The sequence below is a fragment of the Leucoraja erinacea genome, chromosome 25 (assembly GCF_028641065.1).
Source record: "Leucoraja erinacea ecotype New England chromosome 25, Leri_hhj_1, whole genome shotgun sequence".
Lineage (NCBI taxonomy): Eukaryota > Metazoa > Chordata > Chondrichthyes > Rajiformes > Rajidae > Leucoraja > Leucoraja erinaceus.
Genome location: NC_073401.1, coordinates 25235773 through 25252222, shown reverse-complemented (window position 1 = coordinate 25252222; position 16450 = coordinate 25235773). Strand labels below are relative to the sequence as shown.

The following is a 16450-nucleotide window of genomic DNA, read 5'->3' as shown; positions in this document are numbered from 1 at the left end:
GTTCCTTCTTAAACAACTTGCCGTCAAGGGCAGTCACTCACCCTCTGAAATTCACCTCTTTGGTCCATATTTGGACGGGGGCTGTAATGAGTGTTTCTGGTGAAGCACAAACTTTGCCATCAGCCAGTGAATAGGCACATTGTAATTAATTTAATTTTAGTTTGGTTTAGTTTATTGTCATGTACACCAAAGTACAATTAAAATATTTTGTTGTGTGCTAACCAGTCAGCAGGGAGACAATAGATGATTACAATTGAGCCATCCACAGTGTACAGATACATGAAAAAGGGAATAACATTTAGTGCAAGATACCCCAGTAAACTCTGATTAAAGATAGTCCGGGGGTCTCCAGTGAAGTAGATAGTAGCTCAGGACTGCTCTCTAGTTGTTGGTAGGATGGTTCATCTGCCTGATAACAGCTGGGAATAAACTGTCCCTGAATTGAATGGTCAACAATCACTGGTCATGTGTGAGAGTAGACGGATTGATTGGAAGATAATTAGCTGGATTGGATTTGTCTTTTTGTGAACAGGACATCCAGGACAGTTTTCCGCACTGTTGGATAGATGCCGGCATTGTAACTGTACTAGTGCAGCCTGGATAGAGGCATTGCTAATTCTGAAACACTGTGTCTTCATTTCTGCAACTGGGATGTAGTCTAGTCCTGTAGCCTTTGTTGTATCCCTTGCTCTCTTGATCAAATTTTCCGTGTTGGGGTCTGTTGTAACCAGGCAGTCCATGGTACTGCTGCCTCGGGGCTCCAGGGATCAGCTTCGATGTTGATCATGGGTGTTGCTTGTGCGAAGTTTGCACGATTTTAATGGTTCAATGGTGCTTTTATTGTGCAAAGCGCAATCGCACATTGAAATTATTTGTTTGCGTACAGCCCAGCAGAGTATTGCCATACCCAAGCACATTCCTGATTAGCAAATTGTACAGAAATAGTCTACTGATCCTGCATGCAAGAAGCGCCATATTTTAGCACCATTTTCAATTTGCAGTTCACGTTTTGGGTATTATCAGCGGAGAATCTGTTTTCCAGGAATGGGTGATGTTTTGGGTCGAGACCCTTCTTGTCTAGTTTCCTCTTCTAAAGATGAGCCAGTAGGTTAACTGACCTCTGTAAATCCCCACTGTAAAAGAAGCAAAAGGCGAAATTGGTGGATGTGTGAAAATAAATAAACTGCAGGGTAACTAGGAATAAGGTGAAAAGAAATTAACCTGATTGGATTTATTTTGATTGACTTGATGGACCAAAATTCTGCCTCCTGTACTGTTATAGCATAAGAATAAATTGGTTGCTGTTAACTATATTGCAATAGTGGCTGAGATTTTAAAGTTTTTATTTGGCTATAAAATGCTTTGTATTGGAAGTTGAGTAATTTAAAAGCAAGCCATTAAATTTAGCTGCACACACAAGTAGGTGCCCTATTTGAAGTATTTGTTCGTACATATTTGTTAGTTCTTTTTCATACTCATTGTTCTTCCTGTTAGGCCACCGGTTAGTATGCAAACAAATAAGATTGCAGTCCTTTAGTTTGGAATGTTTAAAGAAAAATAGCACAAGAGTCTTTAATCAAGCCTTAGAGTCATACAGTGTGAAAACAGGCCTTTTGGCCCATTCAATCATGGTTGATTTATCTCTTCCTCCTAACCCCATTCTCCTGCCTTCTGCCTATAACCCCGACACTCGTTCTAATTAAGAATCTATCTCTGCCTTAAAGTTACGAATACCCTTGGGTATTAGGATTCCTGAAGGACAGGTGGAGTGTTTGTCTGTTTGACAACAGTGCTCTCTTGGAAGTTGAATGTTATGCTTAAACAATGTGTTGGTCTCTCTCATATCGCCTTGCACAATTATGAATATTACATTCACTGGCATTGTGTAGTTTCCTGTTTGTTTTGTATTTACAATTGTAGGAACTTGGTCAAACAATGAACTGCATTTGCTGGTTTCACAAGGAAAGACACAATTACTGGAGTAACTCAGCGGATCAGGGAGCTTCCCCTGAGAACATTGACAGGGGATGTTTTGGGTCGGGACCTTGCTTTGGACCGTCAGAAACTTGCCACTTGTTTGAACCATTTTGTTGTGTCACCCCAGTTGAGCTTTTTTGTCCAAAAGTGTAACTACATATTTCCTTTTTAAAATAAAATTAAAAAAGCAGTGTTTATTTCTGTGGCCAAGTGCATTTTCTATTTTGGCAAGTACTATTTCACAAATATGTATGATGTTCAAGTTTTTTGAGTTGAAAAGTGATTATTTTTTTCATAGGGAGTTCTTATTTTAGTTTTATAAATATTTTAAACATTAGCTGAAGTCTCCAAAGTTAGGCTGCAGAATCCATTACTCTTATTTAGCCAGAAATGCATAAAGTTAAAAATGTGTTGTCAACACTTTAGCCATTTCTTGTGCCGTTCAGCTGAAGGTTGGATTACTTGCAGCCATCCACCTGATAGTGATTTAAGAGTGACTTTGTCAGAAGTATTTTCTTGTCTGCTCTGAAAATTAAATTAACAGCACACTTCAACAGATGTATTGCTTGGTACTTTAACATCGCATATTTACAAAATAAAAAACAGGTATAGCTACTATATCAGGTTAGACATAAAAAGCTGGACTAACAGTCATCATCTCTGGAGAGAAAGAATAGGTGACATTTCAGGTCTGAGGACGAGTCTCGACCCGAAACGTCACCCGTTCCTTCTCTCCAGAGATGCTACCTGTCCCTGCTGTTAGTCCGGCTTTTTGTGTCTATCTTCGGTTTAAACCAGCATCTGCAGTTCCTTCTTACACTATATCAGGAAAATTGGGTTTCAAATCATTTGGAATGCTGTGCAGCAGTAAATCCGTCCCTTAAATTATTTATTTCAATACAATTATACTAAACAGTTCATATTATCAAAGTGCAATAGCTAAGAAAATATTGTCCAGAGTTTGATTTGGCACGGGTTGGCTGAAGCCTCAGCATCCAAATGTAAGTGTGGATGTTTTGGTTATTGTAGTTTTCTGTGACATATTAACTATTTTGTCATGATTTTAGAGACACCTGAATCTTTAATTCTATCAAATTGTACTTGTACGCAATATTGTGATAAATTAAAAATTAATCTGTCACATCTTCAAAATGCAAAAATAGAAGAACTTGCATATAATCCAAGAGCTTCAGAAAGAGCATTGTATTTAATGGTAGACAAAATTGCTGGAGAAACTCAGCGGGTGAGGCAGCATCTATTGAGTGAAGGAATAGGTGAAGTTTCGAGACCCTTCTTCAGATTTAATGGAGTGCTTTTGGCATTTAGTTTAACATAATTCCATTAACAGCAGTGGTGGTCTGCTGATTTATTCCCGCAGAGTTGGCTGTGGACTAAATACTGGCTCTGAAATGTAAATAATAAACTTATCCAATGAGGCTTGATTAAGGGTAGTTTTCTCAAGAATTTAGTCAATAGAAGACTCGTGCTACATCTGTTCAGGACATCCCCTGTTGTTAAGTGTTAATAGAAATCTTAAACGCTCACATGAGGAGATAGCATTTATCTCCATATCCAGAACATGTACTTTGCCCCATGCAGGAGAAACTAAGGACATTTTGCAAATTAAAAGAATGTTCCTTTTGGAAGGAGATGATGAGAAGTTTCTTTAGTCTACGGGTGGTAAATCTGTGGAATTCTTTGCGTCAGAAGGCTGTAGAGGCCAAGTCAGTGGATGTTTTTAAGGCCGAGATAGATAGATTTTTGATTAGTACAGGTGTCCAAGGTTAGAGAGAGAAGGCAGGAGAATGGGGTTTGGACGGAAAGATCGATCAGTCATGATTGAATGGCGGAGTAGACGTGATGGTTGAAATGGCCTAACTCAACTTCCAGAACTTATGAAATATGGTAATTTTTTTGTTTAAGTGTATATGCTGACAGTATAATTCCAGATGAGAGTTATTGCTTCCAAAGGCATTATGTAGATTACCTGATATATGTTGGTGCGGGTACATTGCGTGAATTTTCTGGATAAATTACTTTGCTGGTCATTACTTTGCCTAGTTGATCTAGTGTGAATATGTTATTTTTAGAAAAGAAATGTTTGAAATTAGCTTCAATTAAATTACAAGTATTTTAGAATATGCAGTAACGCTTGGTTAGTTTCCAATACATAGTTTCATGCTGACAAGGAAGGAGAGTTTTGTGAAATTATTTTGAGAAGCACTCATTTGCAAATTTATGGGAGGAAATCTGGTATGGTAATTGGCTATTTTTTCAAAGTGACTTGGTTCACAAAAGACCGTATGGCCTACTATACCATAAAATTCAATTTGATACTGGCAAATGACAGAGAGTACCAATTAAAATCTTTAAATCAAGAATCACATGCAAATTATCCCTCAAATTGCTTTTTTTCCCCCTTCTCCCCCTATGTCCTCTGGTTCTCGATTTTCCCAACTCTGGGCAAGAGACTGCATTAACACAACCCTACTCTAGGGACAATTTTCACTTAACCTACAAACCTGTACATGTTTGGAGGGTGGGAGGAAATCGAAGGTGTCTGAGAAAACCCACGCGTTCATGGGGAGAATGTACAAACCCCGTACAGACAGCACCCGTAGTCAGGATCGGACCCACGCCTCCGGCGTTGTAAGGCAGCTACCGTACCAACCGTAGAGTGCAGGGCATTGCTAGGCTCTGGCACTGCCAGCTGCATGTGGCATCCAGGTACAATGTCTCCATCACCACCACCTGTTGCACATTATCCTTTCCTTTAACTTGCATAACTCTTTCCAGCTTGAAGATTTCTCCAACAAGCTTGATGGAAGTTGCTGGCATTAAGGTTAGTGCAGCCTCTGGGCTGAGCAGAGCTGTGCAGGGGAGGCATCAGCTGAGGCCATAGGATCCAGGCCATCTGGAAACGCACAGAGCAGTTGTTGCCAGCTGGCCCTCGCAAGTAACCTCTCCACAGGGGGCGGTTCATTGTTGGGAGAGGGCATGGATTCATAACAGATTCCTGACAGAGCAACAGGCTGGAGAGAAGTTTTTAGTTGGTTTAGTTTCGAGATACGGCACGAAAACAGGCCTACTGAGTCCGTGCCGACCAGTGATCCCCACACACTAATGCTTTCCTACACACACTATGGACACTACACAATTATACCAATCCAATTAACTTACACACCTGTACGTCTTTGGAGTGTGGGAGGAAACCGGAGATCCCGGTGAAAAGTCACAGGGAGAACGTGCAAACTCCGTACAGACAGCACCCGTCATCAGGATCGTACCCATGGTCCCTGGCACTGTAAGGCAGCAACTCCCACTGCTGCACCACAGTGCCGCCGCCTTGCACCAAATTCCAGACACAGCAGTCTTGTCAGTAACTACCTCGAATTACAGGATGTCATAATGACCTCTTGCACCACAGATTATATTACTTTTTCCACTGGTGGAACTGCATTCTTGGATGTTGTTTCCTGTAATTTCAATCATTTGTGCAATAACATGGATGCTGATCTTTATCATGCTGCATCTTCTACTTTAAATCGGTCCTTAATTATTTACAAAAATAATCTAACTTCCTGAAACCAGAATAAGAACTCAAAAACGACCTATTGGTTTCTGACTCCCTCCAACTTGCCCATTGCAAAATAAAACCTAACTATCCACGATCTAAGAGACTATTTTTGATGATCCATTATTTAGAACCAATAGTGATGAATGTTGCATGTTTGTGGATGTTCTTTTACAATTGGGAGACACATTTTGAACATTAACAACGTCAATGTTTTGTTTTAGACCTAGTACACTTAATACATCATATATTTGGATTCAGTGCTGAAACTGAGCACCTATTTTTGAAAGGCCTATTTGCTTTCATGAGTGGTACGACTAATTTTAAAAATGGCTAGCTGTTGTATCCATTTCTGTCAGCCTAGATTACTGGGTTATAGCCAAATGTCATTGGAGCAGAATTTCCTCCCTGCAACAGTTGCCAAACATTCCTGATGTTATCTTGAGCAGATAATTTGTCAAAGCTGAAGCTGCAGCAACGAATCTTTCAGAAGATTTCTATCTGTGTACAAAGTAATATCAATATGTAGATAGCGTTCTATAAGAGTGCTGGAGCTGATGCTGGCAATTAATCATGTCTACGTAAAATTCGAGATGGCATTCTGTGGAATGTGTGTTTTCCAGCACAAGTTGATTGTTATTTTGTCTTTATTATTTAAAGTGTCATTTCAGAAACGGGAGTTAAAACTGCTAGGATTGAGATGCTACATATAATTGATATGTAAAGATTTCTACGTATGGAAAAGGAAGTTGTTTTTTCTTTTAAAATTATGATTACCTTTTGCATTTATATATTAGAAATGTCTTCCCTTTATACTTTAAGGCTTTAGAAACACAGGGTGGGAACAGGCCCTTTGGCCCACCGAGTCCACACAGGCCAGTAATCACCTCGTATACTATCCTACACTCTAGGGACAACTTACAATTTACAGAACCCAATTAACCTACAAACCTGCACGTCTTTGGAGTGTGGGAGAAAGCCGGAGCACCCGGAGAAAACCCACACAGTCACAGGGGGAATGTACTAACTCTGTACAAACAGCACCCGTAGTCAGGACCGAACACGGGTCTTTGGCGCTTTAAGGCAGCAACTCTACTGCTGCGCCATTGTGCCGTACTTTTCAGAACTATGCGATAGTTTTGTTATTAAATCTTAATATTTAATTGAAATGCCATTACTAGCTTTAGGTTACTGTGATGATCTATTTCCATCATTCGGTTCATTGTCAGATGAGAGCATTGCAATCTTTTTTTCGAAGAATGTGCTCAGATTATTGGATGTGAAGGTTAGGTATCTAACTATAATGGCATTTGGATTGTCTTTCCATTCTCAAATAAAAGCTTGTTTTCCATGGAGATATATGCTGACGTAATACAGGATCAGAAGAATGGCTCTTAGGAATGCAATTAACTCATTATTCATAACTCTAGTTACAACAATTATTGACGTAATTTTTCTTAAATGTGGACTAAACTAATGTTACATATTTTGTAATAGCCTTCAGTGTTTCTAGTTGTTCTATTGTATTATTGGGAGTTGAGCAGAATCTGAGAACATTCAAAATAGAATGAATCATAAAATTTTTGTTATAGGAATTAAATTATTTATAAAGGCAAAGGGAAGTATGGGTTACTACAGATTTAATAAGAAGCATTAGTTTTATTTTTAATCTTGTGCAGAATTTTAAAATTTTATGTAGTTGCATTTTTTTTGGAGGAGAATGGGAAATTGATGACATCGCTATTTGGGAAAATTTGAGTAATGAATTGTTCAGGAGCATTTGCATTGGATATGAAGCAAAAAAAATGAATTTTGAGGCTTTACAGGAAAATTAGACACGGTAACAATAAATTATGAATTATTCTAAGCAAACTAGACCATGATAATGCAGAAACCAGAGTACATAGAGCAACCATTGTGGGGTAAAATCCATAGTACAGGTGCACAACCTTTTATCCAAAAGCCTTGGGACCAGACACTTTTCGTAATTCGGAATTTTTTGGCTTTAGGAATGGAAGATTTTTAGCGTAGATTTTAACGGCTGGCTCAGTGGTAGAGTGCTCGGCTCATATCCGCAAGGTCGCGAGTTTGCGCCTCGATCCTGCAGTTACTCGATCGCGAGTTTGAGTCTTCAATGTAGTTTTTTCTTGCAGAATAGGAGAGAATAGGGAGGGTTAGGCTGCGAGATGACCTTAGTGCGGGAGACAAGTGTAGGAGAGGTGTACTGACTGTGTGGGCAGAACTTTGGAAGTGATTGCCCACCATTCTCAAAAGCCGCTGTGTCTCCCTGTCCCTGGGATAGCAGGGGGCGATTAAACAGCACAATACCCCCCTCCCCCTCCAACTCCAGAGTAATCCGCTCCCCGATGGGCCGCTACGGCGACAAGTGGCAGTTCGCCCACAGCCCGAGCTGCGCCCCCTCATCCGCCACCCCAAGAACAAGACGCACCTTGCACACCATCAGCTTCTGCCCCTACGTGTTCCTCTGGAGTTGGGGCTGGGCTGGAGTTGCTGATCTGGCATCTCCGTGCTTGCAGTGTGCCTGGGGGTCGGTGTCCCGATGAGGGGGCACAGCTCGGGCTGTGGGCGAACTGCCACTTGTCGCCGTAGCGGCTCATCGTTGAGCGGCTTCTGGTGATCCTGATGTCTCCAGCCAGTTTGCAGTTTTCCTCTGGAGTTGGAACTGGGGGCTTGCAGTGGCCCTGGGGGCTGCTGGTCCTGCGTCTGTGGTCTCTGGGATCTCCGTGCTTGCAGTGGGGTGCAATGGGGGGGGCTGGAGGGGTCCCGTTGGTCCTGACGTCTCCAGGGGTGACTGGGGCACTGACAATCTTCTGCTGGCATCGACTCACCGAACGTGAAGACAGTTGCTAAAAGCAGCGAGACCCCCCAGGTGCAGCAGGCAGTAAAGAAAGCGAATGGTATGTTAGCTTTCATTGCAAAAGGATTTGAGTATAGGAGCAGAGAGGTTCTACTGCAGTTGTACAGGGTCTTGGTGAGACCACACCTGGGTGCAATGGGGGGGAGCATAGAGGGAGCAGGGGAGACTGAAGGGGTCACTGTCTTATGAAGAAAGACTGGATAGACATACTCTCCAGGAAGCAGAGGGGTAGTAGGGGTGGGGTGAAACTGAAGGGAGCGACAAGGGGTCTGCTGCTGAAATCCTTTAAAACCCGCTGAGAACTTTTTTAAGAGTTCCCATGCAAGGGACTCACGAGTTACACTTGTGTAAGGGGATCGTGGGTCTACCGTGGGAACTTTTTAACTCATGGCGGGCAGGCTCGAAGGGCAGCAGCAGGTTGTTAATTATTAACCCTCCCGCGCAATATACCCTCACCTTTTTTATGAATGGGGATTTAGTTCCTCTTTCTACGAGGACCGACCGGAGGTTCCGCTGTCACCTCTGCGGGCCTCTCGGTGAACGTCTTCAAGGACCTTTCTTCAAGGACCGAAAAAATGTCCGCTATTCGGAGCTTTTCGTTATTTGGAATTTCGGATAAAAGGTTGTGCACCTGTATTTTGAGTTTTGGTTAGAGTTGCGCAAAATTATTCCTGGTCGATGGGAAGAAGCTGTTCTTGATCCTGGAGGTAACAGTCCCGATGGTAGCAGTGAGATGAGAACGTGGTCAGGGTTGTGTGGGTCTTTGATGGTATTAGCTACCTTCTTGGGGTAGTGCTTCTTGTAGATATCTTGGATGTAGAGAGGTCAGTTCCGGTGATGGACCAGGTGGAGTTGCTGCCTCAGTGCCAGAGACCCTGCTTCGACCCTGACCTCGGGTGCTGTCGGTGTGGAGTTTGTACATTCTCCTTGCGATCAAGTGGGTTTTCTCATGCACTCCAGTTTCCTCCCACATCTCCAAAACGTATGGGTTTGTAGATTGTGTAAGAAAGAATTGCAGATGCTGGTTTAAATTGAAGGTAGACAAAATGCAGGAGTAACTCAGTGGGACAGGCAGCATCTCTGGAAAGAAGGAATGGGTGACGTTTCGGGTTAAATGGCCTCTGCAAATTGTCCCTAATGTGTACGGAGTGGATGGGAAAGTGAGATAACATAGAACTAGTGTGAACTCGTGATCGATGGTCAGTGTGGATTCGGTGGGCCGAACGGCCTGCTTCCATGCTGTGTCTTTTAATTAATTGATATCCACCACTTTTTGCAGCCTCCTTCATTTTTAAACGCTCGAATTACCCAACCAGTTTTTGATGGAACCAGTCGGCATGCTCCCCACTGTACACCTGTGGAAGTTTGATTGAGTGCCTTTAGTTAATCGGTGGAATTAAAATGGAATCCATTACTGTTGAAAAGAAATATTAATGAAAGATTTAAATCTGGAGGAGACAGAATTGGATGATGTGAACAACATGTTCTTTAAAAGGACATTGCTTTGAAGCTTGCATTTAACTGGAACTTCCTTTACTTTCAATCACCTCCAGTTTGCAGGCAATTATTTTTGAGGTGTTGTCTCTTTTAAAGGGGAACTAAACTGATGAAAGTGAATAAAGATAATAGCTGCAGATGCCATCAAAACCTGTATAGATTCATATGAATGACTATCTCAAGGTCATCTTTGTCCAAATGAATTTTGATACCACAGAAACTTCTGCCATTTCTTATATATCTTTGGAGTGCTTGGGAGAGACATTTGGCTCTCTCCATTGAAGAACAAAACTGGAGTCTGAAGAAGGGTCTTGACCCGAAACGTCACCTATTCCTTTTCTCCAGAGATGTCTGACCCGTTGAGGTACTCGCAGCTTTTTGTGTCTATCTTCGGTTTAAACCAGCATCTGCAGTTCCTTCCTACACAAAACTAGAATCTGTTGGGTCTTGAATCAGGAGAAAGAGGCTTGCTTTTAAGAAGTGATGTTCATTTATATTTCTTTGGATGACCACAGCAAATGAAGCATTTCTAACACTCAGTCTCCATTTGCTGCTGTATGTTCTGTAACAGAATTTGTGCTTGGCAAGCTCCCATAAACAGCACAGTGATAATAATCGGATACTTTAATGTGCTGAAGAGATGTGCATTGACGCCAAGCTAGTATAATTTAGAGAGATACAAGAGACAGCAGATGCTGGAATATTGAGCAAGAAAAAGCTGGTGGTGGAACTCGGTGGGTTCGGGCAGCATCTGTGGAGGAAAATGGACAGACAACGTTTCAGAATATTGAGCTGCAGAGTTCCTCCAGCAGTTTGGTTTCTGTACTCCTGTAATTTACCCTGATCTTCTATTTATTTGATGACTGACTGACACTCAGTTCAGTTGAGTTTATTGTCACGGGTACCGAGGTACTGCAAAAAGTTTTTGTTGCCTGCAAACCAGTCAGCTAAAAGACAAACCATGATTACAATCCGTCTGAAGAAGGATCTCGACCTGAAACGTCACCCATTCCTTCTATCCAAAGATGTTGCCTGTCCCACTGAGTTACTCCAACATTTTGTGTTTACATGATTACAATTGATCCATTTACAGTGTTTAGATCATGATAACGGAAGAACGTTTAGTATCAAGTAAAGCCAGAAAAGTCTAATCATGGATAGTCTGAGGGTCATCAAAGAGGTAGATAGTGGTTCATATGGGATATGGTAGAATGATTCAGTTGCCAGATAGTTGGGAAGAAACTGTCCCTGAATCTGGTGGTGTGTTCTTCGGGATAATACCAACGATACCCAGTAGAGAGTGCAGTCATGGCTGTAGTTTAATGTCTTGTACAGAAAACAACATCTCTGATGCTGCAGGATTCCCTCAGTGTTCTACCATAGTGTCATCACCTGATCTTTATGCTCTGGTTCCTGGAATGGAGCTTGAACCTGGGGGCGACATACTGTGCTACCAGTTGAGCAACAGTGTCATGTGGTTCCTTGAAAGTGGTGTATCAGGTGGATATAGGGTAGTCAAGAAGCCTTTCGGTGTGTGTAGGAAGTGTAAGAAACGGCAAATGCTGACCTTGGGTGCTGTCTATGTGGAGTTGGCACGTTCTCCCCGTGATTGTGGGTTTACAGTGAAGATAGACACAAAATGCTGGAGTAACTCAGTGGGACATTGACCTTCATCAGTCACAGTATTGAGTATAGAAGTGTGGATGTTACGTTACTGTATTAGAGTGCAGGAGGCCGAGGGGTGAACTTATAGAGGTGTATAAAATCATTAGTGGAATAGATCGTCTTTTACCCAGAGGTGGGGAATCAAGAATCAGGGGACATAAATTTAAAGTGAGAGGGGAACGATTTAATAGAAACCTGAGCAGCCTCTTTTTCCCCACGGAGGGTGAGTAATTGGAACAAGCTGCCTGGTGAGGTCGTCCAGATAGGTACTATAATGACATTTAAAGGACATTTGGATGGGTACATGGATAAGAAAGGTGTAGATGGGTGTGGGGCTAGTGTAGATGGAGCATCTTGGCACGGGCAAGGTGGGTGGAAGGGCTGTTTCTATGCTCTATGACTTGCATAGTTGTAGGTATTTTATTTTAATTTCCCCACTACCTCCATTCCTGTATCCCTCAAAGTGCCATACTATAATTTTGCTGCTTTTAGTACATCAGTGCATAATAGTTTTCCAACATTCTATGGTCCAATCTGTAGATTCACTGTGAGCAGAAAACAGCCATGAGTGGGGTCTATTGTTACTGGACCCGTTTAAGTTAAATTTGATTGTTCTGTTGTTTAACAAAAGTAACCAGTCAGACACCTTGCATCTATTGGTTTGGAGTTTGAGATGTGCACTGTCCTCGATTGTAACATGGAACAGAGATTTTAGATTGTGAGAAGGAAAATACATTGTAAAAAGCTGAGCCTTGGATAATGGTTGCTCGTATGTGAAGAAACTTAGTGTTTAGGTATTTATAAGTGTGGGTAACGCCCCACTAAAATTGTATGATGAGTTTCAACAATTTCTTCTGAACTTAGACAAGATCATTAGGGGCGACAAGGTGACACTGTGGTAGAGTTGCTGCCTGGGTTCGATCTTGTCTACGGGTGCTGTCTGTACAGAATTTGTACATTCTCATGACCACGTGGGTTTTTCCCAGGTGCTCCGGTTTCCTCCCACACTCCAAAGACACACAAGTTTGTGATTTAATTGGCTTGGTATAATTTTAAATTGTCCCTAGTGTGTGAAGGATAGTGCTAGGGTACAGGGATTGCTGGTCAGCATGGACTAGGTGGGCTGTATTTCTAAACTAAAGGCCCTGTCCCACTTTTCCGAGCTTTCCCCTTGATTCGAACTCGGAGAATTACAGTAAAAGCCATTCGTAGGTACTCAGGGCTATTTTTTTTAAAAACTCCTGGACATTTTTCAACATTGAAAAAACGTCCCGACTTACCTGATGCCCTGTGTTTCTACGGCTGGCATTACGAGCCGCTACGAAACATCTACGGACTCGCTACCGACATTACCCGACATTCCCTGAGTTCGATTCAAGGGGAAAACTCGGGAGAGTTCGTGAGTAACTCTGGAAAGTGGGACAAGGCCTTTAAGATGGAACATTGCAAAATACACATTTGCAAATTATTGTATTCATCTGTAGAATGACTGTATTCGTCTGCAGAACATTGAAAGTATTTTTTTCAATGCACATCTTTTAGTGCCATATGGATCGTTTCTCCTCCCTGGGGTTTGAATGGTCTGAAACTGGACTAATTCAGTATTGGATGGACAATGGCAAGCCACAGCAGTAACTGAGAGGTAGGCCTAAAATCTGGGGAGCAGGGCGGCACAGTATCTTTACTAATTTTACTTTACTAAGTATCGGCAATAGAGCTGCTGCCTTGCAGCACCAGAAATCCGGTTTCGATCCTGACTAAATGTACTGTCTGTACGGAGTTTGTACGTTCTCCCTGTGACTGCGTGGGTTTTCTTTGGATATTCCGTTTTCCTCCCACAGGTTTGTTGGTTAATTGGCTTCAGTAAAAATGTAAATTGTCCCTAGTGTGTAGGATAGTGTTAGTGTATGGGGCGATCGCTGGTCGGTGCGGACTTGGGCCAAACTGCCTGTTTCCACGTTGTATCTCTAAATTGTCTAAAAGAATGGTTTGAACGATCTGGTCCATTACTGAAGAAGCTTGGTACTATGGAATCTGCATTCTCTCCAATTTTACATTTAGGTAGTTGAGTTTGCTAAGTTGAATTTTTTTTTAAAATACTGCAGTGCACCTTTTGCCATGCTGTGAAAATAGTTTCCATCTACAAATTTCTGACACTTTTTTTACGCACTAAAAAGTAACAAATTCAGTAACATTTCTATCTATTAGAATGTTTAAGAAGGAACTACAGATGCTAGAAAATCGAAGTCTGAAGAAGGGTTTCGACACGAAACGTTGCTTATTTCCTTCGCTCCATAGATGCTGCCTCACCCACTGAGTTTCTCCAGCATGTTTCTCTGTACCTTCTATTAGAAGTTGTTTGAGAGATTTGCACATGTGGCCTTTGTAATGAGTATTTTAAATTAACGATCTGTCTCCAATGTTGAGAGTTGTGTATTTTAAAGAGCAGTTTTCATTGCCTTGTAACTTAAGCTTGGGATGTATTTATTGGATTGCTAGGGCAAGCTATCTGCTCTGTTATAAGGTTGAAATGCAATGTGAACCCTGCCACAGCTGATCAGTGCTTACCATTTTTTTTCAAACCCATTCCAGCACAACCATAACTAGAAACATTATCTCAGGCACACTATTATCCAGAAATCTGCCTCAGGCATGCCATGTGCACCCACTCAGTACAGAACTGCTGAGCCCTTGTTAAGTAACGAAATCCTATAATTTTGTCCACATGCAAAACTCAATGCGTTTCTTTTCTTTCCCTTCCATGTCCCTTTGCTTTCAAGCTCACATGAGCTATTTAGTTTAGAGATACAGTGAGGAAACTAGCCCTTCATTCCACCGAATCCGTGCTGACTAGCGATCCCTGCACACTAGCACTATCCTAGACACACTAAGGACAATTTACAATTGTCCAAGCCCTATAAACCTGTGCGTCTGGAGTGTGAGAGGAAACCGCAGATCCCGGAGAAAACACACAAACTCCGCATAGACAGCACCCGTAGTCAGGATTGAACCCGGGCCTCTGGCGCTGTAAGGCTGCAACTCTAGTGCTGCACCACCGTGTCTCTCATGACTGTTCTGAGACTAGTCGGAGTTGTACATCTTATGATCACAGTTTCAAACTATACATTACATGACTGAGGAGGCTCTGAGAATGTAGAGACAAGGAACTGCAGATACTGGAACCTTGAGCAAAGCACAAATTGCTGGCAGAGCTCAGTGGATCAGGCAGCACCTGAGGTGGAATGGACAGGCGATGTTTTGGGCCGGAACCCTTCAATATTCTTGAATCCCCATCCATCTGGAAATCTCTTGTTCAGAACAGATTTTGTTTTTAGAAGGTAGACACAAAATGCTGAAGTAACTCAGCGGGTCAGGCTGCATGTCTGGAGAGAATGAATGGGTGATGTCAAGACCCTTCTTCAGAAGCTTTTTGTCTTCAGAAGCCTAGCTTGAAGCATGCAAATGATGTGGCCTGCCTGTCAGAGTCAAGATTACAGGCTCTAACCAGGGCTTCCGAGCTATTTTGTGTTTAATTATAAGTAATCCCAAAATTTAAAAGAAACTTGATAGTTGGTAATTACAGTTTTAAGCAATAATTACATAATTACTTTAAATCCCAATGAAAAATTCTTTCCGTTAATACATTTGGATATAATTTATTCTTTCCATTTTCAGATCCCTCCAGAGACTTTAGCTATTTCCCCAACTGCCCCTCGTTTAATTTATTGGTCATATGTACCGAGATACAGTGAAAGGTTTATTTTGGTACATTAAAGGGGGGGGGGGGGGCGAGTGTCCTGGTGAGCCGGGCGAGGGCCGGGGGGGGGAGGGGCTTGAGGTACCGGGGGAGGGTTTGTGGGGGGGTCTTTATCCTCTAAATGCCCTCAACGGGCCTTAGCCCCCTAAACTTAAATCAGTCAGTGTTTGGATCATCTACTCTACACGCGGGGGGGGGGGGGGGGGGGGGGGGAGGAGCTCAGAGAAGGGGGAAGTGCCATTGGGGAGAGGGGGGTATCACGGGGGAGGAGGCAGGAGCCAGCGAGGGGGACCAAAAGGGAAGGGGTTGGAGCTGCAGTGCGAGTGGGACTCACAGCGGGCACTGAACGCTCTCCTCCGCCGGGATCAGATTGTCCGCTTTCCGTTTGGAGACATCTCCAACTCCGGGCCGGGCCTCTTCTGGTCCCTACGAAAAGACCTCTGCTTCAGCTCCAGTAAAGACGCGATGGCACTGGAAAGGACGGCCCGTTACGGGGAGTGACAGGAGAAGAGATTAATCCGCAGGAGAGGAGATTGATCTGAGCGTGGGCGGTCTATAAGGTCTTTAAACCTCGCTAGCTTTTACAACATACCATCGATCGGAACAAAAGTTGTTGCACTCGCAGCATGGGAGAACGATGAGTAAGCTGGCGAAAAATCGTAGCGCTATCGCGTACCGTTTTTGCAAATAGAAAAAGCGCGCAAACCAGAAGAGCACAGGATCAGAGCTTTAGTTATGTAGAGATGGTTTTTGAGCTTTCTGTATTATAAGAAAAATACATCATTTGCCTACATCTTTTAAGTGTTGTTACACTAAAATCCTGGCTAAGTCACTGCTTTAGCTTTTGGCAAATGTCGTGCATGCCAATTTGCACAGACTTGTACACGATTCTGGCAAAGAATCCATCATTGTGTTATTATAAATTCTCTTGAGAGACACTACAATCTCTGCATTTTCTGACGTTAATATTTCCATTCCTTTTCCATTATTCACACTTTACATTTTTGTGCTGGGAGGTCAGTTCATAATATTGTAGTCCTGATTTGGGGTTAGCAGTAATGATTCTTCTCATGGGAAGGTGTTAACAAATTCTCACTTGCAT

The 16450-nt window shown here is 42.4% G+C and overlaps 1 protein-coding gene across 2 annotated transcripts in view; it reads left to right on the top strand.

Moving 5' to 3' along the window:
• Positions 1–16450, top strand: part of sppl3 (signal peptide peptidase 3) — a 123958-nt gene that overhangs the window by 13921 nt on the left and 93587 nt on the right. Inside the window, exon 2 of one of the 2 annotated variants that reach the window (XM_055655271.1) lies at positions 13134–13233. The exons of the other annotated variant lie outside the window; for it this stretch is intronic. The gene's annotated coding sequence lies outside the window, so the exon portion shown is untranslated. The remainder of the gene's footprint in view (positions 1–13133; positions 13234–16450) is intronic. 2 annotated transcript variants of the gene reach the window in all.